This window comes from Felis catus, chromosome A2 (assembly GCF_018350175.1).
Source record: "Felis catus isolate Fca126 chromosome A2, F.catus_Fca126_mat1.0, whole genome shotgun sequence".
Classification (NCBI taxonomy): Eukaryota; Metazoa; Chordata; class Mammalia; order Carnivora; family Felidae; genus Felis; species Felis catus.
In genome coordinates, this window is record NC_058369.1 from 47,352,175 (window position 1) to 47,378,660 (window position 26,486).

Here is a 26,486-nt window from a genome sequence, read left to right on the forward strand (position 1 = left end):
GGAGAGAATTGAAAGCAGACTCTGCACCATCAGGGCAGAGCCCGATGTGGGGCTTGAACCCGTGAACCATGAGATCATGACCTGAGCTGAAACCAAGAATCAGGCACTTAACTAACTGAGCAACCCAAGCGTCCCTCCCCTCTCCTTTAAAGTCTGTGGGATTTTGTGACTGAGTCAAGGAATAGAATGCAGTGAAGGTCATGCCTCATGATACCTGTTATATGGCTTCCATGTGGTCCACTCTCTCTCCTTCATTTTCTCTCAATATTCACATCCTTGGATCCCAGCCTCCATGCTGAGAGGAAGCCTGAATTATCCCAGATAGAGCAAAACTACGTGAAGTGATTCACATGTAGAAGAACTGAGTCCTCTAGTCGACAGCTCTCATCAGTCTCCTGACACGCAAGTCAGTGAGCCTTCAGGGGTCTCAGGGAGCCAAATCCAGCCAGCTCTTTGTTTTTATAAATAAAGTTTTATTGGGATACAATCCCATGCTTTCATTTATGCATTATTAATTGCTGCTTCTACTCTAAAGCAGCAGAATAGAGTACTCATGACAGAGAGCATATTTATGGCCCACAAAACCGAAAACACTGTCTACCTCTTTGCAGAAAAGTTTGCTGACTGCTACCTCTCAGATGTAAAGTCTTCCGCTTGAGGCAGATGCAGCAGAGACAGCCATTTTCTTATCATTTTCTATCAGAATTCCTGATCTTCAGAACTCATGAACGTCATAAATGGTTGCTTTATAACATGGTGCCATTTGAGAGTGATTTTTATGCACTCAGAGTACCTGGAACACAGGTGGATATAGTTGTTGGGAAAACCCCAGCTTATGCTTGTTAAAATACAGAAAGATCTAAATCTACCCTCCTTCTTCCCTGTTCCTTATCCCCTAATACATTCTTTCAGCCTTTCATAGTTTTCAAGTTACATCTAAGTTTAAGGAACATGACCATTTATATCTCCCTTAGTGTTTTGGACATCAGGTTATATTTTCCTATGAGAAAATAAATATTACATAGAGAGGTCCCAATTAGCTTTAAACAATCAGAAGGTTTTGCTCATGTAGAAGAAGTAGAGTTTGAACAGCTATTTCTAGGTCTTAAAAACCATGAAGTGTATTTTCACATTTACTTTTTGTTTCTTAATCCCCCTAAAATTCTTTCTTTCTTTCTTTCTTTCTTTTTCTTTCTTTCTTTCTTTCTTTCTTTCTTTCTTTCTTTCTTTCTTTCTTTCTTTCTTTCTTTCTTTCTTTCTTTCTTTTTCTTTCTTTTACATTTATTTATTTTTGAGAGACAGAGAGAGACAGAGCGTGAGCAGGGGAGGGGCAGAGAGGGAGAGGGAGACACAGAATCAGAAGCAGGCTCCAGGCTCCAAGCTGTCAGCACAGAGCCTGATGAGGGGCTCGAACCCACGAACCGTGAGATCATGACCTGAGCCAAAGTCGGATGCTTAACCGACTGAGCCACCCAGGCGCCCCCCTCCCTAAAATTCTAATGGAGGGAAATAGCAGCCTGCAACTGCATAATACTGATGGTGTCTCATAGTTCATGCACATGGAGGTGTCATTACAATACTAGAATCAGTTTCTGTATTTTCTTCTTTTGCCATTCATCAACATGAAAGGTTCTCATGAAAAGTATTAAAGGCCATAAAATAAAATATATTGTAGTGCTCCCTTTGAAATGTTTTAAACATTATTAAAAATAGTGCAGTTTGAGGTAAAAGGTCAACTAGCAGTAGTCACTTTCTTTAACATTGATGTGATTTTTATTAAGCATTTATCATTTCAGTATCATTTTAGAAGGCTCTGGAAATCATTTTTCATTTTCTATATATCATTTTGCAGCTGTCAATTGTCCAGCGGCAACAAACATTACATCTCAATTCTTCTGTGCTTTGTAATATTTTATGGACTTTTTTTTTTTTTTTTTGAGAAACCCTGTGTTCTGAGAATTTATATAGTGGAAAGATACTTAAAACAGGCAAGTGGCTCACAGTTCTCTGTAAGCTGCAGAGATTCAGTAAATTTTTCTTTGATTCAGACTTTAAAAAAATAAGGAGAAGTTGGTTATTTTCTCATTTTCTTTAGTTTCTCTTAGCGTAGAGAACTAGCAGCTTACAAAGTGTTCTTAAGGTTATTTTGAACCTATGTCTTCTGAATTGATCTTGTATTCCCAGGGGATGGAGGTAAAGAGTAGAGGTGTGTGAGAGAGGAGAGCAAGCAAGTAAAAGAGCACTGCACAACACAGATGCACATTTATATTTAATTAAAAAGCTCAAATTTGAGTTTTCCATTAGGGTTTCCATAAACAACTTACAGTGCCAGATTTCACTTCTTCCATTACTCCTAATATCTGGTTATTGATTTGTTCTGTGGTTTTGAGAAAAACATATCTGTTGAGGGCAAGACAGCATTGTGAAGAAGGAAGTCTTTGTTTTTATACGCATTGGGGTTCAAATGCTAAGTCTGCTGCTTTTTAGCACTTACTCTTTGGCAAGCTCTTTCATCTTTCTAAGCCACAGTTTCACTCACTCTCCATAAATTAGGATAGCAATACTTACGTGATAAGGAGAGGATTCAGTGACAGACAATTATCTTAGCATTGTGCTTGGCATGTAGTAAGCCATCCTAAATGGCTATTTCTCTCTTTTTTTTTTTTTTTTAACTGTACTAAGGACTAGCTCTCGGTGGAAAGGATTCACTTATTTCAAAGAAACCTTTAGAAAAGTCTATGTACTCAAAACTATTTCTTACCTTTTGTACTACATTGTATATGATTTGATGCTATTTTAGTGAATCATTTCCTTAGACTACAGTTTCTAAGATAGGCATTAATCAAAGTATGAATGTTACCTGGGGTACATCGCATGTTAATATTCAGGTACATGGACTTGAAAATCAAATTAGCTACCCACCGCTTAGGACACATCAAGATCGTGAGGTTATGTGACATTGGATTGGTAAATTTTTCTGGAAGAGGAAGTGGAAAGAGGGGTACTGTGGCACGTAGGTCTGTGGATGGCAGTGTATTGAAAACATGGAGGCATGAGATGGGAAGAAAATTTCAACTACTTAAAAATTTCTTATGAAGCTGGGTGTCATGTGCATTGGTGGTATTCTGCTTAGAAACCATTGAATTCATGTTTAACATTTTTGTGTGCTCTTTCCTGTATGATTTTGATTCTGACAATGAGCACCCACAGCGTATCTTTGGAAGGCTTCCCTGAGACTCCTTGAGCCAGTCTGCCCTCATATGCCTGGGAGCTGCCTGGGTGGCCCTTAGCAAATGACTCACAGGTGCCCCCTGACATGGACAACTCTTAGGCACAGTTCACAATTCAAAGTTCCCTATGGAATCAGGATGAACATTGCCTTTGAAAGATTTTGCATGAGATCTCACTTTGGTTTGGCTTCTTCCCCTTCTGGTCATGCCTGCTAGGCTCCCCTGGAAACTCTTTATTTTCCCTGGAAATTATTTATTACGAAATTACTTGCACATAAATCTTTATCCCAAGATCTACTTTTGGGAACCTATTCAAAGACAAGGTGAAAATAAATACATTTTCCTGTTATTTAAGCAGTTGAGACCAGGAAGGAACTTTACCTGTTTAGAAAGAGATATAGGATAGACTGATCAGATGTTTCATCTGGTTGTGGAAGGACTAGCTCATAGTCTGTAAAGAGATCTTGAAACAAAGAAGTAGTTCAACTGTCTTGCATAATAAACTTATGGATATTTAAACAATGGTACATAGAGCAAGGGAGAAGAAATTAGGAATATGCAGAAAGGAGAGATGGGACCAAGCAACACAGAGGATCAAACAAAATCGCTGCTGGAGTTTTGTACCATTTTCTCCCAAACAGGGATATCATGCATGCATTTCTAAGGTATTTGCTGTAATGCAAACCTATGTTTTTTTCCCTCCTGCTGCCTTACCACCCATCCCTTTATAAGCTATGTACATAGTCCAGTGCTAGTGGATTTGGGGGAGTAAAGAAAATAGGGGGTGATATCTGATGAAGTTTTTTTTGGGTGATAGTGGGGTTCATGGGGTCCTGAGCTGACAGCCAGGAAAGAATTCTTAAAGACGTCTTTGGTGCAAAAAGGTGATTTTATTAAAGCACGGGACAGGACCTGGGACCGTGAGGAGAGACTGGTTATATACTATCAGAGTTGGGGGAAGTAAAGTCTAGGGGAAGTTTCCAGTGATATTTTCATATGCTAAAGAAGACTCCTAGGATGGTGGAGGCCTAGCTACTGTCATCCTAAGGTTGTTTTCCCTCTAGCAAAGTGTTAGCATTAAGACAGGAGGGAGGTACTGGAGAAATGTTTTACTCTGCCAGCCTCAAGTATTTGTCATTGGGCTGCAGGTTATAAGGAAATTTAGTTCTATCTGCCATTTCCTTCTGCCTTTGTTACCCACATCACTATGGAGGGGTGGTGTTGGGGCTCCAGGAAACTGAGTCTACAGGTTTCTGGAGATTGGGCTATTGAGTAATCTCAATAATATATTTCTTGTAATCTACTAAGATATCTGTAAATAGATCGAGAGCCGGGTCCTTTAGGACTATGATCTCTATCAGTTAACCCTTTGTTTTTCCCCTTTTCTTTGTTCTTTGGCAGCCAGGAGTGCCCAAGGAATATCACACATATCCCACCTGGGGGTGAGGGTGGGTGTTTGTGGCCTGTCAGCTTGCCTTATGCTCCCCTATCAATATCCATTATGGAGAGTCTCAGAGCAAAATCACTGCATTAAAGAGGCCTATAAACTAATTCCTTAGAATCAGGAATTTGCCACCAGAGGTGGTTAGAAGAAATGTACACACCACCTCCTAAATTTCCAGAGCATTATGAATTTCCATCTATCACTCATTAGATGGAACTTTAATTTTATTTCAGTTGTGGAGGATTGGGTGAACCAAGCTGACATCTGGGTTCTGCTTGCTGCTCTGTTATGTCGAATGACATATAGTTAGCTCTGCAGGAAGTAAATATTTCTAGTCCTTTAAGCTCAAAGCCTTTCTTTCCACCCATTTCTCATTGGCACAACCTTAGGAAAGGGCTGGAAATACAGTAAAAGAGAAAATTTGTTGATAGTCTGTGCAGGGCAGGGGAGGAGGGTGCCTGAATGTATCCCCTTGGTGCATGAAGGGGAAATTATGAGTAGGATTTAATTACTATGGAACCGGTTAAGTACCTCATTCTGGTCTTGAGAACAAAAGGCCACTTAGAGGGTTTCTAACTCCAGACACTTATAAACCAAAGTAGACAGGATAGCTTCCCATAAGTGGGCAGTATCTGCCATTCTACGAGAAGAGACTGTGATAGAAGTGTTAGCAGAAGCTAGTGAAAAGAATTCCCCCAGTGGTCATGAATACTCTTACAATTGGGAGTACTAATTATTTCCTCATTCCACAGGGTCTTCATCTGGCCACTGGACAATTTCTCCTTTCCAGTCTACTTTACAAAGTTGTCATGAAAATCAAAGAATGGATGGATGGATGAGGTCCATATCATAACAGCCCAAAAAACGTGGTCAGAGAATAGTTCCGTATGGTATTGCTGATTCTTGCTAGCTTAAAAACATGTCCACAGAGCTTTTTTTAGCTTCTGTTTTTCCTCCCCAAATTCTTATTTGTGTCATAAATTAGCTTATCCTCCTTCTGAAGATGCTATATCTGTATCTATATCTATATTTACATTCATATTAATATATTTTAACATGTTGTATATCCTACAAATCTCTTAAAACATCGACCTTAGAAATTAAAGCACAATTCAGTGATGGTTAGCTGCACATGCCTGAAATTTTCCACTGAAGAGTACTTTTTAAAAGTAATTTAAGAAATATCTGCTAAGTTATAAATACGTTTTATCAGGAAATACATAGCTTATATGCACTCCACCCACCTGTGTACCAATGGACAACATTGGCTGTTGATCATAACATCTCTTTCCACTGAGTCTCAATGCAGCCTCAGAACCTTTTTCAACTCTGGAAATGAGAAGAATATCGTCAGAGTTGGAATTTCAATGGAAGATAATTTGCATTTCCTATCCTAAAGTTTGTCAACTCTTAACACTAAAGCATGAATGTGTTTTTAAATCTTTGCAACAGGAGACTTACCTAGAAGCATTTTGTAGCAGGAAAGGGAAAGACAAGAAGATAATTTTTGACTTGATACAGGGTGAGGAGATGCAAAGTATTCCATACTGAGATGATGCCCTAAGGGCAGAAGGGCCCTATAAAGGGAAACGAGGAAGGTCAGGAAAACAAACTTCCATGACTTCTTACTTTAGAGCTGCACTGCCCAATATGGTAGCCTCTAGGTCTGTGTGGTTACTGAGCAGTTTGAATGTGGCTTGTCTGAATTGAAATGTGCTGTGTCAAATACATACCAGAATTTGAAGACTTTGAATTAAAAAAATAATGTGAAATAGCTTATTAATAATTTATATTGATTTCATTTATATTGATTCCATTTATATTAATTATATTACATTTAAAATCATAAGAGTTTAGACATACTGGGTTAAATAAAATAGAATATTAAGCTTAAATCACTTTAAAATGTGACTCCCAGAAATTTAAGATTATATCTGTCTTGGAATGTATTTCCATTGAACAGCCATGGTATAGAGCACAAGTTTTTACCTGGGTCCACAGATCTCTAAATAGATTCATGTAAAAGGTTTTAGAAGACTGAGAGATCTCTGGAATTTTATGTATTATATATGTGCACCTGTATATATGGACTTTTCTGAAAGACTATCATTAGATTTTTATCAGAGTTTATAATACCAAATAAGGGTAGTTAGCACTGGTTTAGAGTCTTTCATGAAAGGATGTGAGACCTTAATGTGGAATTTTAGAAGGCAAAATGCAGGACATTTCCCCTCAGAAGAGAAATCTAAGATTAATTATCATGGGCTGGAGGATATATTCTTCATGAAGAGTACCTTGTTCGCAGTTTTATTCCCAGGACCTGACATTTATTGTTGGCATCCAAAAAGTATTTTGCCATTTACTATATTTGAGGACATTACCTGTGCAAATTTAGAGGTCATTATTTTTTTCATAAATACTAAAGATAGTTTGGGAATAAAAATGATACCTTGGAACATATTGAGACAATGTATTTACCTCAGGCCAATTCACACAATCTAAGATTGGAAACTATGATAGGAAATCAAGTGGTTTAATTGTGAGGTAAACCAGGAAGCACCATAATGGGAATGTGAAGTGACTCAGGGATCAGAAGGAAGTCACTTCGAGGTCAATTGATAAGCAGGGGATTGCTGTGGGTCCCCTGGGGCATTGTGTGGATTGTGTCTCAAAGTTGTTCCATGTGAAGGGCAAGGATACCATCAACTCCTGTGTGCCATTGGTTGAAGGCCTTTCCTGGGGTCATAAGCTTCCCAGATTTTCTTTCTCCTCCCTGTAAAGGTTGAGCATCTTTCTACAGCCAAGGAAAGCCCTCAGGCTTACAGTTATGACCACATGCATTTAGAAGCTGTCCACAAGTTGGGGAAGAGAAAGTGCCAGCAGGATGTGGGCGAGATACCAACAGCTTGAGCTAAGTGTTACATGGGGATAGATTGGCTGGAAGCATTTGCTCTTTAATTATATAGCAGTGGACAGGGAGGATGTGTTTTTTTTTAATAGGATAATGATCTTAATCCCACAGACTTGGAAAATTGTGCATGTGGGAGTTTCATGGAAATGGTTGTCTGCCTTCTGGGGATTAAAGAAAATTAACGCTATTTCTATACCACAGGCTTATTTGTGTTCAGACCCATCCAAACTAATGTTGTTTTTCAACTACTGTAATAGGAATGCTCATAGGAAAATGAATCTTTGAGAGCTGTTGAAAAACCATTCAAAAAGCTGCAATTATTGTAAAACAATTTGGCAAGGGTAAGGTTTACTGGGGGAAATGAAAAGCAGTTTTGAAGCTGAGAATTTTGTATTTCCCCACAAACAAGTTTAATGAAAAGTAAAATTATTTCTTTTCTTGGCCAAGTTAAAATGTTTAAATGTTTTCTATGAGCAGTAAGTACAAATTTTCTGATGGATCACAGTGTTTACTCTTCCAAAATCTTTGCTTCACTAGAAAAACCCAATTATTAGGATGAAAATGGCATATCAGTAGAATTCTTTTCTCATTGTGTATGGGAAATTTGAAGTAAAGCACTCCTCAACTTATTTTTAAGCCTGAAGAAAGACATAGCTGTCCTTTATCAAGCTATTTTATTTTCAGGAATACTCTTGTCATGGTCTTTCAAAGGCACAGACATAAATTAGATGAACTTGAAGTCTTTGCTACAAACAGGGTTATTCAGATTTGAAAAAAACTTTAATTGCAGTATATTAACATACAATGTTATACTAATTTCAAGGGTACAATATAGTGATCCACAAATTATATACATTACTCAGTGCCCATCATTAAACTATACTCTTGATCACCTTCAGCTATTTCACCTATCCCCCCACGTGCTGCTCCTGTCAGTTTGTTCTCTCTAGTTAAGAGTATGGTTTTTTATCTCTCTTTTTCTTGTTTCTTAAATTCCAATGTGAGTGAAATAATATAGTATTTGTCTTTCTCTGCCTGACTTATTATGCTTAGCTTTATACTCTCTAGACCTATTCCATGTTGTTGCAGATGTCAAGATTTTATCCCTTTTTATGGCTGAGTAATATTCCATTGTATATGTCTACCACATCTTCTTAAATCTATTCATCTACTGCTAGGTGCTTGGGATGCTTCCATAATTTGGCTATTGTAAATAATGCTGCAATAACCTTTTGCATTTATGCTGCATATATCTTTTCAAATTAGCATTTTTGTAGTCTTAAGGTAAATACCTTAAGTGGAACTATAAGATCATACGGTAATTCTATTCTTAATTTTTTAGGGAACCTCCATGTTCTTTTCTACAGTGGCTGACCCAGTTTTCATTTCCACCAATGGTGCATGAGGTTTCATTTTTCTCCACATCCTCACCAACTCTTGTTATTTCTTGTGTTTTTGCTTTTTGGGCTTTTCAGACTTTCTTTTTGACCTACAGCATTGCATTTGTAGAAGGCAATAGAGCAGGATTATAAAAAGAAAATGACCAATAGCATCTTATTTTTTTTCTGATTCCCATAAGCAAATTATAAAATGTAATTGCTCTAGTAGTATAGTTTTAATTTACTCAAATTAGAATGTTTACAGTGTTTCCTTTTTTCTTTTTTTTTTTTTTTTTGAACTTTTACTGGACACCAACTAGAAATATCTAAGTAGTGTTATGAAATTACTTAAACTATTAGCTTTCTTTTGCTCTTCTGATAAAAATTCAAAATCTCTAGCCTCTTCTGCAAAGCTTATACTCTCAAGCCTAACTTTTTCTGTAGCTTCATCTTATGACTGTCTTCATCTTGACTGTATTTCACATGCTGGACCTTCTCCTTTTCCAAGTTCTCTCCTCAGGGTCTCTGTATGTGCTTTACCTTCTGTTATTTTCCACCTCTTTGTTCCTACTCGTCCTTTTCTATGCCTGCCCTTTCCATCCTGCTGCCGTCCCTTTCGATCACATTGTACCTTCCCTCGTGGAACTTAACACCATTGAAGTTAGATGGTTATTTGTAAGACACTTTATTTAATGTTTGCTTTTCTTCCTCCCCACAATGACTATTCTGTTCAAAACCTATCCTAGTGCATCATACAATTGTCAACATCAAGCACGTATGATTAACAAGGTTTCAGTGAATAATGAACAAATGAATGACATGAGATGTTGATCAGTTTACCTTCTTATTGTCTGTGTGTCATTATAACTTTTATTTTGACTTAAACATGGTGTCCTTGCTGTGATATGGAAGCTTGATTAATTCTACCACATCATAAATTGCCAGATTTGCCCTTCAAGAAAAGTGTCATAGGCTTATCCTTGAGGTCTTTCTTTTTTTTTTTTTTTTTTTTTAATTTTTTTTTTTCAACGTTTATTTATTTTTGGGACAGAGAGAGACAGAGCATGAACGGGGGAGGGCCAGAGAGAGAGGGAGACACAGAATTGGAAACAGGCTCCAGGCTCTGAGCCATCAGCCCAGAGCCCGACGCGGGGCTCGAACTCACGGACCGCGAGATCGTGACCTGGCTGAAGTCGGACGCTTAACCGACTGCGCCACCCAGGCGCCCCAAGGTCTTTCTTTACTATTTATATCAATGGCTGAATTCCTCAATTTGTAATGATTCAAATATCTTGTTTCATTTTTTCTTCATGTGTTTACTGCCATATCACCCTTGTCGTGGTATAATGTCCATCTCATATAACCATTTGTTGAAGGAATGAGTAAGAAAGGGAGCCTTAACTTTTCAAAATTCATTTACCATTTACAGACTGAGTTATCTTCTGATAAATTTTCAAGTTGTAGATTAGACCAATAAATAATTAATCACTCATTTACTTTTATGTCTTCTCGAAGTGAAGAGTTAATGAAGGGAGTTTGCTTCAGGGTTGTATGCCCTGGAAGTCTAACATGATCATCATTGTTTGAGGGACTCAAGCTCTACCAGGGTACCTAGTAGGACAATCAGCTGGAGAGAAATCACCAAGGCAAGGTAAGGATGCCTTGTCATTGACTTAATGAAAGAGACAGTCCTAATGGAAAATCCAGGACAAATAGAAATGACCGCATTAAACCTGAATAGATTTCTATTATGGAGACTATTTATATGTTATACATCATCTCCTCCCTTTTTAATGTGAGATCCATATTAATTTTTGGATTTTGACCTCTTGGCTCTGTGTCATGCCCAAAAAATGCCAGTAAATGCATAAAATTTTTAGTGCAGTTTGGAATTACCAGGCTTCTGATAATTTTTTAATTAAGATTTTCATTTCTTTCAGAAAAAAAGTTAAAATCTTTTTTTTCCTGACAGCGCATTTTTTTGGTTACCTTGACATTTTTGGTTAATGCAACCAGCAGCACTTCACTTGAACCAAGTATAGGATCTGTCCCATCTTGATATCTGAATCTGTTCCTTCTTTCCATCTATTCATCCATTCATCCTTCCATCCTTCCTTCCATCCATCCATCAATCCATCCATTTATTATATGCAGTAAATAAATATATATGTCTAAGTATATTAAAAAAGAAAATGTTTTAACTAAAATAATGAGTTATTGAGAAAAACATTTAATGTGGGTGAATTTCTGTTCTGCTATCCCTGCTTTCATGTGACAAGTTCTGTTTATCTTTCAATTCTCTCTTAGAGTTTTATGTTCTTTGTGACTTCCTTAGTCCAAACCACCATTATTCTGCAGCAGGGCTGCTCTCATAACCATCTGATTACTCTCATCCATCTGTGCCTCTCTCTAAGCTATTCTCACACTAAATCCTGAGGGATACTTTGAAATCTAGAATTCCCTCTTGTTATTTCCTTTGCCTAAAATGTTTCCAGGTCTTCCCATTTCACTTTGAATAAAGTTCAGAAACTAATTTCTTCAACCACTTTTCTCACTGGGCTTCTTATACCCCATTTTACAGTCATGCAAGCTTCCATCCTAATGTTGAGCCTTTGAATCTGCTGTTCCCTTTGCCTGGAATGCTCTTTCCTCTGATCTTCACCCAGCTTACTTCTATTCACCTTTATTTTTTTGAAGTTTATATATTTTGAGAGAGAACAAGAGAACAAGTTGGGGGAGGGGCAGAGAGAGAGAGACAGGGAGAGATAGAATCCCAAGCAGGCTCTGTGCTGTCAGTGCAGAGCCCAATGCTGGATTTGATCTCACAAACCTTGAGATCATGACCTGAGCTGATATCAAGAGTCTGTTGCTTAACTGACTGAGCTACCCAGTTGCCCCTCCTATTCACATTTAGATCTTAGCTTAGCCATCAATTGCCAGACTGGAATCCTCTCCATCGCACTCTCCTCCAGGAGTACTTTATATATACTTGAAGTTTTGCATTTGCCTATTGATTAAATCATATGGCTATTGATTAAATCTCTCCCCCGCACTAAAATGGATGCTGCAAGAAGGCTGAGGCAGAGACTTTTCTGGCATTTTCCTGGAGTGTGGCATATGGCCCTGAGTGGCAAGTACATGTTTGATAAAGCAATGAAGTTAACTCCCACAGAGAAATCTAGGCCATCATGGGATGGGATATCTAATTGGATTTTCCAAACTAAGCAACTGAGATGCTCTCTTATTTGTAATCTTGTTTCCATCTGTAGACTTTCTTTGCTGTCCTAGAGTCCTTGCTTTGATAATCTCCCCTGTATCTCATGAACTGAGTATGTAGAAGCTGCCTTGCCCCCACCAGTTCAATTAAGAGTCCACGAGTGTTTTTCTAACCTTGGCCCATTGATTGAAGGCCTTCTCTCTATTGTAGAACACCCTTACTTTTTTTTATTTTTAATGCGTATTTATTTTGAGAGACAGAGTACAAGCGGGGCAGGGGCAGAGAGAGAGTTAGAATCCTAAGTAGGCTCTACACTGCCAGCACAGAGCCTGACTGGAGGCTCAATCCCACCAACCTTGAGGTTATGACCTGAGCTGAAATCAAGACTGGAATGCTTAACTGACTGAGCCACCCAAGTGCTCCAGGAATACCCTTAAATGACCACCACATCTACTGTCCCTTGCTTGACCTTCCTCTTGCAGGAATTCTCATCTACCAAACATTCAGGATGTCATGCCAATCCCATTAGTTAGCTTTCTTCTAGTTTTCATTGCCAAAGTTGAGTCTTCCAAATACGTAGCTCATTTTGGAAAATAAACCCCTTCTCCAAATCCTGAGTGTGTCAAGAATGGCCTGGTTTGCTGTCAACTGAGCCCCACATCTGTCAAAACATGCTTTGGATTCTTTAGTTGTATCATGTTTTAATAGTTTTTCTGCAAGTCAGTATGACATTCATTTGGATTCATCCAAAAAGAACAGAATGTTCCCTTTGATGTTTGCATTTTCCAGAATAAAGGACTTTCTCTCCCTTAATTTCTACTTTTGGAATCTTAACAAACATCAAGTTTTAGAGACAGTGACCTTGTTTTCAAGTGTAGGAATTAATTACTTTAAAATGTCACTGTTAAAAAAAAATTATCAGCACTCTGTTCTTACTCATAAATTGTCATCAACTAAAATCTCACAAAAATTGTATCAATTTCTTCTAACAAAGTGTCCTACTTTTTTATGTGCAGAGAGGTTTTCATGGTGATCCTGGGACAGTGACATAAATATTATAGTTGGGTTGGGGGATGATGATTCTTAAAAATCCATATTCCAGATCCTACCGAAGACCCAGTGAACCAGAATCTACAGGGAATTTGGAATGTTTTTTTTTTTTTAAAAGTATTCCAGTGAATCTTGGATACATTAAAGTTAAAAAAAAAAACTTTTTTTTTTCCATTGGGCATTGTGGTCTGGGGAAAAAAAGAGCTGTCTCCCCTGATGTAGGTGACATTTTTGTTTGTTTATTTTATGGACTATGCTGATATAATAAGTACATTATAAATATTACCTTAAAGTAGACATTTTAAAAGGATTGCAGAAAAAGCTAGTAGAAACAGTAACTATATTTGCTTGCTGTATTCCACAGTGGATCATTCTGCATACCCCACAGGATATAAGTACCCTATTTTGGACACTGCCCCCAGGATTGCCTTCTTTCTAGCAGAGAATAGAGCCTAGCTTAGATGTGCACCAGGACCAGTTTTGTTGAGGGATGGTGAGGGCAGATCCACGTGTGAGGAACTTTGAGGAATGAATTCTGGGCATGAAAGATACAGTGTAAGGTCCCATGTAAGGTGGGAGGTCATAGGTGACACATGGAAGCATTGCTGATGGAAGGATTGTATTGGAAGAACAAGGGAGGGAAACCAAACCAAATCTTGAAAAACTGAGCCAGTACCCAGTACACATACCATCTTTTGTGTACCCCCTCTGCTTTCCTTGCCCTCTGTATTATGCTATTCAAAGTGTATGTAGTCAGAGGGCCAATGCCAAACCACAAACTGTTACTGGGCCATGACAAGATGCGTACAGAAATCAAAAGTAAATGTTTAGAAATATTTAGAGCAACATCTAGTAATTTATACTTCCTGTCTTTTACAGAGGTATTGGTCAGCAGTAGATTGGGGATTAAACAGAAACTGTTGCCCGTCCCTTGTAGGTAGTTTGAGAAGCATTGCCCGAGGTGATGTGTGAGGCTAAATTCTCCATCTCCTTGCCTTCTTTGTGGCTATGAGGAGCCAAAATGCTGGCATTTGCCTTTCTCGCCTGAAGGAGTTGCCTGCCTTGGCCTATTAGAGGAGAGCAGTTGTGAGCTTGGGCATTCACATGACCTCGCTGGGACCTCTATTATCCTTAAATTGAGATGATGGGATCAGATACTCAACCCAGTGTCTTTCTTGGCTTCTTATTTTCTATAATCATATGGAGGAATGAAAGTCTACTTTCCTTGTAGCTGCATCTTCCCTGGTAAAGTCAGGATTACAACCAATGAAACACATATTCTGATTGTTAGAGGACGGGGAATGTTTGAAGAAAATTAATAGCCATGTTTTGGTTGCATGATTGGCCCAGCTCCTGATGACATGAAGATGGATTTCTCTTCTTGGATTTCTCCCTAATTACAACCTGCATGCATGGATATAAGGGAGAAAGGTCCAGGGTGACATAGCTATATGAAGTCAGTAATTGTGGAATCACTAAGCATTGTGTCAGACCCCACCTCAGTGGCCTAACAGCTAATGATAAAACTTTTCTGAGCCTCAATTTCTTATTCTGTTCAGTGGGCAAATGATTCTTATCTAGTAGGATTTCAGTGAGGATCAAATGAGATAATTTTTGTAAAGCACTTGAAGACTTATAGAGCCTTTAAAATACATTGTATTGTCATTATGCTTTTTTGTTCAGTAAATAGGTGAGCACCTCCCCTATGCTGTACACTTCATTATACTAATTATTGAGGGAACTATAATGTTATATCAAACATGATCTAACTCCTGAAGGACCTTATGATCTAGTTGAAACTAAAAAAGCTTATTTTTAGTGTACTTCATATTTCCATCCAGACTGTAAACTCCATATAGTCAGGGTGTGCCTCTGCTACATCTCTGAATCCACAGAGTGTAGTGTAGTGTAGTGTAGTGTAGTGTAGTGTAGTGTAGTGTAGGCACATACGAAGTGCTTAAGAAATCTGTGCTGAACTCAACTGTGAACGCTATCATCTTGCCAGTCTTGGTTTGTTTTGATGTAAGGATTCACACACAGATCGTTTATTTAGAAAATGATTTCAAGTAATGACCATAGGGGAGTGGAGAAGTAAGAGCAGAGAAGGAAGCCAATAAAGGGTGTTTTGTTCTATAGCACACTTATGCCTGTTGGCAACTAGCACATAATCCTGCTGGGGACATCTTGGGAGTTAGAGGGACAAGGGAGTTGGGTTATTTATTCATCAGCCATGATAGGTTGAGCGTTACCTGGGATGGGTATTAATCTTACAGTATTTCTGGCTGCACTGATGGCACAGAATTCTCAAGGCACAGAATCACAGGGGCTGGCGGTTAAAAGCATGTTTGCATGGTAATGGTAGGTGTCAAGAAGATATGGATAGGACACTCATCTTCACTTTGCTTCTCAGCTGATTCTCCAGAAAATTTCCGTGATCAGTCTTTCCCCTCTTCTTCATGTTGAAAATGTCTACAATGTATTTACAGCCGAACTCATGTCGGCCATCTTCCCTAAGTCTTCTCCGAGTGTGCTTGCTCACACTGATTACTTCTTTCTCTCAGCTTCTTGTTCACTTACTATTACTTTTTAATAGCTTTCCGTTTAGCACAGACACACAGAAAGTTATTTTAATGCTCTCTGTGGGTGTCTTACCCCTCCTACTTCAATGTGAACTCCAGAGGACAGACCCACGATTTATTCATCCTCTGTTCTTGCTACATTGCCCAGAACAAATGAGACTGCAGTAAATTGAATTTGGGACCAAATTTAACTTGCAGGTAAAGGACTGGGGATTTGAACTACTCTGCGTGCACTTTTTTTAGCTTTATCTTCTGCTCTGACTTGACTAAACTGACTAATTTGTACTTTTGTTGATGCCAAAGTATTTCAACAAGAATAATAACTGCAATCATCATTGTGGGTAGCTACCATTTTTAATAGGCACTATGTGCCTGGCACAGTGCATTTAATATATTCTTTTATGTAATCCTCCCAACAAAAGAAGTGTCACCACTTCTCAGATAAGGAAGTGGTTTAAATCATTATAAGATTTACCTAAGATCATATAATTAGCAGAAGATTATAAATGTAAACTCAGGATTAACCCAGAATCCAGACTTTCAATCACGGTAGTATAGTGTCTCCCAATTAGAAAAAAAAAAGAAAAAAAAAAAAAGAAATGCTGAAAATAACTAATTCATTGATTCATTCACCTATCCAATTGTCCAACTAAGGATATTCACTGAGTTCATGTTATGTTTAGACTTGGGTAGTCAAAGACAGACTCATTTTGGGAAACTGTGCAGAAATTGTCTTGGAGATACCTCAGTGTGTAAGCCACCTTCCTCTTTTCTCTGTCTTTTGGACCTGCAGATCCAGGGACAACACTCCATATAGTTCAAAAACTATAAAAAATTTCTTCTGACATCACATATTTTCCATAATGGTTGGTTTATGCCTAGACATTGGTTTTCATAAATGCAAAAAAAGTATCGTTATAACATCTACAAAATATTCCTTACACATGTTGGACAGTCTTCTGTCCATGAGGCTCAGCCTAGATGACACAAACATTCTTTGGTTCTAAACTTGTTTCTCTCCCTTGTGCATTCTCTCCCAGCCCTCTCTACCTAGAGAATCATTATTTATCTGTAGGTGGCTACAAGCCTTGCTCTGACTCATTACATGTCCAATCCATGGTCTCTGCTAAGAAGAGAGATTTTGTTGCTCTGCTTATCCTTCCCTTCCTTGAAACAAGGAATACTGATGTTAGCCCTATCTGGCTGAGTGGAGGAAGGGCTCTTGTGCATAAGATAATACAAGATCAAAATACTGCATCAGTTAATATTTCAGAAAAAGAAAATTCTGTGTTTATATGCTTCTAAATATGTGTGTGAACATGAGTGTGTTATATCTTTGATAATTTATTGCCATTTATTGTTTTTGCCCCTGCTGAAAAATTGATTATTGGTCCTCCTTATACTGGGTAGAGAATAAAAGGCAAAAGTAATTCAACCAAATCATAGACTGTTTAATTTCAGTTTTGTGTGGCTTGTTGAACTGTTGTAGAGCCACCTGCTTTTTCCACAGGTCTTATTTTTGTACTGTTCTACCAGCACTCAAATGCATTGACCCCAAATGTTTTCTAAGTATAGAATTTGGAGTTCAGTCTTGTCTAAAATTTCATTAGAAGACTGTCTGATTAGCCTGAATCAGAAATTGCCTTCCAAATAGTGTATTGGAAAACACTGGTGAATTGTCTAGAATTTTCTAAAAGGAAAACATAATTTATTGATTATCTTCTGGGAATTTTTCATGTTGCAATAAATAGAGAATTATAGTGGCCTTGTTTGAATGAATATAATTAAGATCACTTTGTTTTGGTGATAGACCCCTATTTACTGGATTTTTTGAATATGACAAAAACAAAACAAAACAAAAAAACCCCTGCCTTGGCAAATTCTTAAGTATGAGGAATCAGAGGGAAAAATGCCAAGATGATTTTTAAAAAGAAGAGTTATACATGGTTTGATGATTTTTTTTTAGCCCCTGTTTATGGAGAAATTTGTTTCAGATACAAAGTTAGTATTTTCTGTGTAAAGGTCAAGCCTTTGAACTGGGCATTTTTCAGCCCATTAATCTAATATTGCATAGCGAATTTTTTTAAATTTTTTAATGTTTATTCATTTTTTTTGAAAAAGAGAGAGACAAAGCACAAGTGGGGGAGGGGCAGAGAAAGGAAGACACAGAATCCAAAGCAGGCTCCAGGCTCTGAGCTGTTAGCACAGAGCCTGATGTGGGGCTGGAACTCATGAACTATGAGATCATGATGCTTAACGTGAGTCAGATGCTTAACCAACTGAGCCACCCATGTGCCCCTGCATAGGGAACAATTTGAAAATAACAGTTTAGTTTGTATCTCACTATATTGTTCTCAGTGACGAGCAAGAAAGGCCTATCACTACCCTCCCCACACACATTTTCCCACACACCTGGGCACACACTCTTCTTTCAGGATGGCTTTACCATAGGCCCTGGGTGAGTGTTTCTACTGAAATGAAAGCAGTCTTAGCTCCCAATCAGCTATCACAGGATATCTTTGCACTGGTTTTTAAATGGCTGTTTTTAGAACCATTGACATTTACCTCATCAGGGGCACATTAATTGAATGCTTACCTGTGCTGAGTGTGGTGTGTTCATTGTTTCATTCAGTAGTTACATTCATCTGTGTTGGCAGCTACTCCTATGATCTATACTATGTAGATGAGAAAACTGATGATCTGAAAATTTAAATGACTTTTTCAGGTCTACATACCTGATAAGTGATTTGTGCTTTCAAACCTTCTGCCATTTTGCTTTGGTATAATTACCTAAAATGTAAAGACTAGCACCCAAACTCCTTGATAGTCTGTCTATAGCATATCTTCCCTACTTTATCTCTCAATCTTACTTACACAATCTCCCTGCTACATTGTGTAAGACAACTATCATTTGTATCCAGATTTACTCTTACAATATGTTTTGGTAGAGCAAGACTATCCGGATTTGAGTTATTTTTGGTAAGATAGTTTTCCACTGATGGAAAGGATTTCAGAACAAGGTTACTATGGATTATTATTCCTATAACCATTGCTATTCCACCCCTTTTCTACTAAAACTTTCATTTTGTTTACACTTCTCTTACGGATAGGTGTTTCAGAGAATTTGACTTCTGTTCTAGTTGCTGGGGCAAATGTTACCAGTAAATGAGTTGGTAAGGAAAATGTATTCAAATCCTGGGTGATAAGGGATGAAAATAGCTGAGTGGGATTCCTTTACTCTTAAAAGGAATATTGTATTTTGTACTCAGGGTAAATTACTTTAAAAAATACGTCAACATAAAAGAGTGGTATGGGTTTGTTGGTGCATGTGAGATAACTTTAATCTATGCAGGGGTCTGTGTAATTAATATACATGAACATGGTCAATAATATAGACAGTTCATATGTCTCATAAATTTGAAATAGCGTGCAAGGTCTAGATCTCTGTTCTGTATCTCATCCTTAACATCATAGAAAACTCTGTCATCCGATTTAACTATATACTACATTGGTCATGTCTTTAAAATACTGTTGTGTTTACCTCCTTGGAGAGAAATTTTCACATAAGGTCCTTATCAGAATGACTGAAAAAAGAACACAGGGACCCAAAAGCTTTTATAACTGTTTTTGTGCCTGGTTAGTGATATTGTGAAGTTATAGCAGTCCTGGGCTAGCCCAGGAATTCTCATGGGTTAAGTCAATTTTAGTTGGGTTTATTTGCAGCCAAAAGCATTCTGATACAATGTTTCTCTGAGCAGCTTGACTACATAATTTGTGGGGCTCAGTGCAAAATGAAATCAAGTCTCCTAATTAAAAAATCATTAAGAATCTCAAGACAATGACAGTAGAATGTTAAACTAAGAGGGGCATCCTCCTAAGTACTGAGTCATATGCAAGCCCATGAAGCTGATCTCACCTGTGAGGAGCTTAGGTGGGATGTTTCCCAGACAACCGGAGGGGGGAATTTAAATTGGCAGGAAATCTCTCCTTGGAGCTAGAATTTGTTACTCTGTCTTTCTCTGAGGATAACTTCTAAACTAGCCTTACCTAAAGGAAGTAAACCAAATGATAAGGAACAAAAACAGTTATTCCCAATCTTTTAAAATGTTAAGACTCTTGGCACAAAAACCAATACTCAGATCAATGGAACAGAATAGAGAACCCAGAAATGGACCCACAAACATATGGCCAACTAATCTTTGACAGAGATGGAAGGAATATTCAGTGGAATGAAGACAGTCTCTTCAAGTGGTGCTGGGAAAACTGGACAGTGACATGCAGAAGAATGAAACTGGACCACTTTCTTACACCATACAGAAAAATAAATTCAAAATGGATGAAAGACCTCAATGTAAGACAGGAAGCCATCAAAAGCCTCAAGGAAAAAGCAGGCAAAAACCTCTTTGACCTCAGCCACAGTAACTTCTTACCCAACACGTCTCCAGAGGCAAGGGAAACAAAAGCAAAAATGAACTATTGGGACCTCATCAAAATCAAAAAGGAAACAATCAGCAAAACTAAAAGGCAACCCACAGAATGGGAGAAGATACTTGCAAATGACATGTAAGATAAAGGGTTAGTATCCAAAATCTATAAAGAACTTATCAAACTCAATGCCCAAAAAACAAATAATCCTGTGAAGAAATGGGCAAAAGACATGAATAGATACTTCTCCAAAGAAGACATCCAGATGGCCAACTGACATATGAAAAAATGCTCCACATCACTCATCATCAGGGAAATACAAATCAAAACCACAATGAGATACCACCTCACACCTGTCAGAATGGCTAACATTAACAACTCGTGCAACAACAGATGTTGGCGAGGATGCGGAGAAAGAGGATCTCTGTTGCACTGCTGGTGGGAATGCAAACTGGGGCAGCCACTGTGGAAAACAGTATAGAGGTTCCTCAAAAAATTAAAAATAGAACTACCCTGTCACTAAGCAATTGCACTACTAGGTTTTTATCCAAGGGATATAGGTGTGCTGTTTTTTTTTTTTTTTTCAACGTTTTATTTATTTTTGGGACAGAGAGAGACAGAGCATGAACGGGGGAGGCGCAGAGAGAGAGGGAGACACAGAATCGGAAACAGGCTCCAGGCTCTGAGCCATCAGTCCAGAGCCTGACGCGGGGCTCGAACTCCCGGACCGCGAGATCGTGACCTGGCTGAAGTCGGACGCTTAACCGACTGCGCCACCCAGGCGCCCCTAGGTGTGCTGTTTCAAAGGGACACATGCACCCCAATGTTTATAGCAGCATTATAAATAATAGCCAAAGTATGGAAAGAGCCCAAACATCCATTGATGGATGAATGGATAAAGAAGATGTGGTGTGTGTGTGTGTGTGTGTGTGTGTGTGTGTGCGCGCGCGCGCGCGCATACACACACACACATACATACAATGGAGTATTACTCGGCAATCAAAAATAATGAAATTTTGCCATTTGCAACTACGTGAATGGAACTAGAGGGTATTATGCTAAGCGAAATTAGTCAGAGAATGACAAATATCCTATGATTTCACTCATAGGACTTTAAGACACAAAACAGATGAACGCAAGGGAAGGGGAGCAAAAATAATATAAAAACAGGGAGGGGGACAAAACATAAGAGACTCTTAAATATGGAGAACAAACAGGGTTTCTAAAGGGACTGTGGGAGGAGGGATGAGCTAAATGGTAAGGGGCTTTAAGGAATCCACTCCTGAAATCATTGTTGCACTATATGCTAACTAGCTTGGATGTAAATAAAAAAAAAATAAAATAAAAAGATAGATTTTAGTTAAAAAAAAATAGAAAAATAAAATGTTATGACCCATTTTTCAGAAACCAATGTTTTCCTAGGTTGACCAGATGGAGCAAATATAAGATATACTAAAATCTAGTATGGTAAAATCTACTATGCTCATTCTCTCAGAAACCTGATCAACTTAATATGTCTTTGAATCATAAAGACCTACCATTCTTCTTTTTTTTTTTAACATCTTATTTATTTTTGAGACAGGGAGAGACAGAGCATGAACAGGGGAGGGTCAGAGAGAGGGAGACACAGAATCTGAAACAGGCTCTAGGCTCTGAGCTGTCAGCACAGAGCCCGGCTCGGGGCTCAAACTCACGGACTGCAAGATCATGACCTGAGCAAAGTCGGCCGCTTAACCGACTGAGCCACCCATCATTCTTCTAATAAGGTTTGAAAAGCAGGAACTACACTATCAGCGGCATGAGTACCATTTGGGGTGGCTGGCTATAGGTAGAGATTATAAGATACTAATTTTTTAGTAGACTCGTGGTGCCTAGAGAAGACTTTCAGCTAGAGCATCTTCTGTTAGGGGCATAAAGCAATAAAATTAGTCATGTAGTTAAGCTTAAAGAAGGCAAATAAAGCAAAACTCAACACCATTCTATACTTCAATGTTTGTTGGCTTTAAATACATACTTTGCAATGTATGGACTGGCCTTTTACCGGCCTTTGAACATGAGGATCATGATCCTTAGGATCTGAGGAAGTTAAATGATTTTTTAATAAGTCTGACATTTTTCCTAAAAAGGCAAAATTAACTATTTTTTAAATCCATAGAAACTACAGTGATTCCTTGGTAATTCTGAAACCAAGAGCTGTCAGTTGTGGTGACAGAGCAGTTAACATTGTCACAATTTTAGAGAGTCTCCCAACAGCCCAACCCTGTGGTAATAATCCTTTGGTATCACCAAAGTATCACCAAAGAAAAAAATCACACTAGGAATACTATGAATTCCACATATTAAATATAAAATATTTGCACACATTTGAAATAATGTGGCTATAAGTACAAAAGATGGTGTTTATTAGATCTACAGAAAGTTTGTGATGTCCATATGACTTAAGGAAGCCCTTATGGTCAAGGAAAAGGCTTTCAGGTTGAGGGAGGAAATTTTGCCCAAAGAGGAAGAGTTCACCTGGCTTAGGTGTGATGAGAGCAACAAATATTAAGGGAGTGGGAGCAAGAACCAAGAGTTTGTTTTCTAGCTAGCAATTCTAACTTAGGAAAGCCTTCTCTACTCAAATTTGAATAATTATATACCTTTCACCCCAACTCCAAATATAGCTCAGTCCCTTATAGAGACAAACCCATCTATTTGTTATTCACAAATGTGTCTGAGGCTTTTCTACATCACCACTGATTTTTCTTAAACTATTCTTTCTGGAAATTTCTCACATATCCATTCTTGGATAGTTCTAGTCTAACAATTATAAAAATTGACCTCATCAGCCACCCTTTCCAGGAAGCCTCTGAGTTACCATTTATTTTGCTTAGGAACTATGTTTTCTTATTTGGATATCCAAATATCTTTCTGTGATCCATTTCAAAGATGCTCATTTTGTGCTCCTTAGTAGATTCTTTCTTGAAGAAAGGGACTCCATTTTATGCCTTGTTTTATGATCACCAGCTCTTGCATTCATGCTCTTATGTGCCAAGTACTCTGTAATATTTGCTGAATTTTGTTTTATGCTTAGAGATTAATGTGCATTATGGGCTGCTTATGTCAGGTTATGAAAATGAGACTAGTACAAAGACATAAATTTCTTGGTGGGAGTCTGGGTGACCCCTGGGAAGGGAGTGTTTGAGAAAGTATAGTTAGATATATAAATAATTCAGTGGAGAAATGGAGAGGTAATTAAAAGCCATGTTAAAAAGAACACTGGGAAATTATCTCAAAACATATCTCAAAAGAATCTCACTTCCCTGTACTTTGTTATGACTCAATTCTCAGTACCTAAACCAATGCTTGGCAGGTGCTTATTAAATACCTGCTGAATGAATGAATGAATGAATGAATGAACCAATGAATGAATGTATGGATTGGAATGCTAGAAGCTGCTGGTAAAATCACTAACTCATAAAGGGGTGAGTCATCTGAACATCTTCAGTCAAACCTATGTTTTCCCAGCAGTAAATTAAAAAGGCTGGGTCACAATCTTCTCAACGTCTTTGAGATCTTTCCCATGATCATTATGATCTTGTACCTCAACACAAAGCATTATGATTACATGATTTGTAGACTGTTCTAAAATAACTCCTTCTGCTTGTCAGAGTGGCTGAGAATTTCACAGTTGAAAGGAAAACTCCTTTGCATATTAGAGCCTTTTAATTCCTTGAAAATTTTCTGTTAAATATCCACTTTAATTATTTATTAGTTCACAGCTTACTGAGGCCATTTTGGGCAATAGTGTGGTCAGGCATTAGGAGAATGTGCTTGAGATGGAGTAGAAGGGGATCAAGTGTAAGAGATGCTTCAGAGCTGCCACCGGCTAGCCTTGGTATGGTCAGACTTTGGTGCCCGTGGCCTGTGAGTCAGAGGTCACTGAGAATTAATTTGAAAGGGGGCTATCCAGGTCAAGAATCACTCTTGGAAGCTGGTGAACCACTCAGCTGTATCTCTATTTAGCTCTAACAGCAATAATTGAATTTTTGTTCAAATCACAGTTCATTATTGATGATTTCTGTGAATAAGAAATACTGTTCTACCACATCCTTTATCTTTAGCCTAGAATCACTATTACTCGAGGTTAGGTTTTAAGGCAAAAATTTATTCGACAGTTACCCTTTCACATTCTTTTGTGAGGTGCCCTGTAAGAGAACAATGTAAGCAGTATGTAGCCAAGAACAGGAAGCTCTTCCGTAAGTATTGGAATGAATCATGTTTTCTTTAACTGATTGCCGGCTGATGGGCCTGGCTTGTACTTGAGGGCCATTTTTTTTCCATGAAAAATAAGTTTTATTAAATGCTAGATTCACTCTTCTGACTCACTCTCAATGTAACAAGATGCTGATACTGTGAAAGTTGCATAGGACCTGAGACTCAGTGGAGAACATCAGACTCAGGTTTCCTCTGGGGTGTGTGCTCACTGAGTAAAATGGTGGCATTTCAAGACCATGGTATCTGTGGATACTGTTCTTTCCTTCTCAATCTCTCTTGTGTCCTCTCTTCCCTTCCCTTCCTACCACTTTCCCTCCCTCCCTTCCTCTCTCTTTCCTTTACCCCAAAACTTATATAGCAAAATAGCTGAATTGGCAAAAGGAAATAGGCAGAAGATGCAACCCCAATGTGCTTGCTTACTTTTTCAGTGCCATGCTTTTCTGAATGTCACCAAGTGTCTTCTACCTAAGAATCTGCCTCTTAGAGACCATGGATTAGTTTTCTATTGCTGCTATGACAAATTACTACAAAGTTAATGGTTTAAAATAACACACATTTCTTTTCTTACCATTCTGTAGGTCAGAAGTCCAGTACTGGGCTCACTGGCTAAAGTCAAGGTGTCACCAGGAATGTATTTCTTTCTGGAAGCTCTAGAGGAGAAGGTGTTTTATGTACATTCAGGTTGTTGGTAGAACTTGGTTCTTTGTGGTTATGGAGCTGAGCTATCTCTTTCTTTGCTGTCAGCTGTGAGTTGATCCCACAGCTTGTCAAGGCTGCCCTGGCTCATTGGTTCATGGCCTCCTTCCTCCATCCTCAAAGCTAGAAATGGCTGGTAGAGTCCTGCCTAAACTTGGAATCTCTCCTGCCTTATCTTTCATCATTGCATCTCCCTCATAGACTTTATTGCCTTTGTATTCTACTTTAAAGGGCCCACATGTTTATATTGAATCCATCTGGATAATCTAATACAATGTCTCTAATTTCAAGTCTGTAAAGTTAATTCTATGCACAAAGTCCCTTTCACCATGTACTGTGACATATTCTCAAGCTGCAAGGATTAGAATGTGGAAATATCAGAGGTGGAGTAGAGTGGCATGGGAAGAAGAGAGGTGTCTTTCTCTCAACCTTGGACAACCTGAAAGGAGCTGATCATTTCCTTTCTTATAAAATCCAGGGAACCTTCTCTAAGGAATGATTTTTCTGGATTGCCACTTCCAGGAGATGGGGACTGGGAGAGGCAGAGACTGGAAATGGTTCTGTGTCCCTCAGTGATCATACTTATCAAAGATAGTGGGTGAATTCAGTTTTTTCTTGGCAGTTGAGTAGCCATAATACAGTTCCATGGGAAGCATTGTTACTGTTCATTAGCTGGAGGATAAGAGTAAAAGTAGAGGTAGGTCAAATGAAGTCTTAAGTTTTTGTTTGTTTTCAGGTACAAGAAGGGCTGCAAACTAGTCAGATTTCCTCTATTTGGAGCTCAAAGAACTAAACATTGAATAAAAATGTACCCCACTATACTTCTAGAGCAATGAGCTCCCCAAAATAGCTCATTAAGATGTCCTAGTTCCTTTGGTGGGCTGCTCTTCCGACATTTCTAAGCTTGCAATTTGCCTTTTGTGTATTACAGTGTCTTGTCTAGGGACCAACAAAGCCTTGTTACAATAAAGGTGATGTATTAGTGCCATCACAAGTATATTCCCTTGGTTATTCAGTCACTTCATATAAGTAATTAACTCCACTTTTCTAGATAGCAGGCTAGTTTTCAAAGTCAGAGACACCCACTGTTGGTTTTGAATGCAGTTCCTTGCTAACAGAACAAATAGAAGTGAGATACAGGGATAATGTCATTGGGAAAGGCAGAGAATTCAATCCAGGTGACATGTGGATGCTGGGGATTTGAGCTGGTTCAATTATTTTTTCAGTTTCCTAACCAAACTTGTCTATGCATCAGGAAGAAAGGCTTTGAAATATGACACCTTGTTTAGGGTCCTGTG

At 38.3% G+C, this 26,486-nt stretch overlaps 1 long non-coding RNA gene across 1 annotated transcript; it reads right to left on the reverse strand.

Annotated features, from left to right (window-relative positions):
* Window positions 1–216: 216 nt before the first annotated feature.
* LOC123383767 lies at window positions 217–25,534 on the reverse strand. The gene is made up of 4 exons (XR_006593947.1): window positions 25,061–25,534; window positions 6,136–6,251; window positions 5,919–6,003; window positions 217–793 (listed from the first exon to the last, which is right to left on the reverse strand). It is a non-coding gene; the product is annotated as an uncharacterized LOC123383767 (long non-coding RNA).
* Window positions 25,535–26,486: the final 952 nt, after the last annotated feature.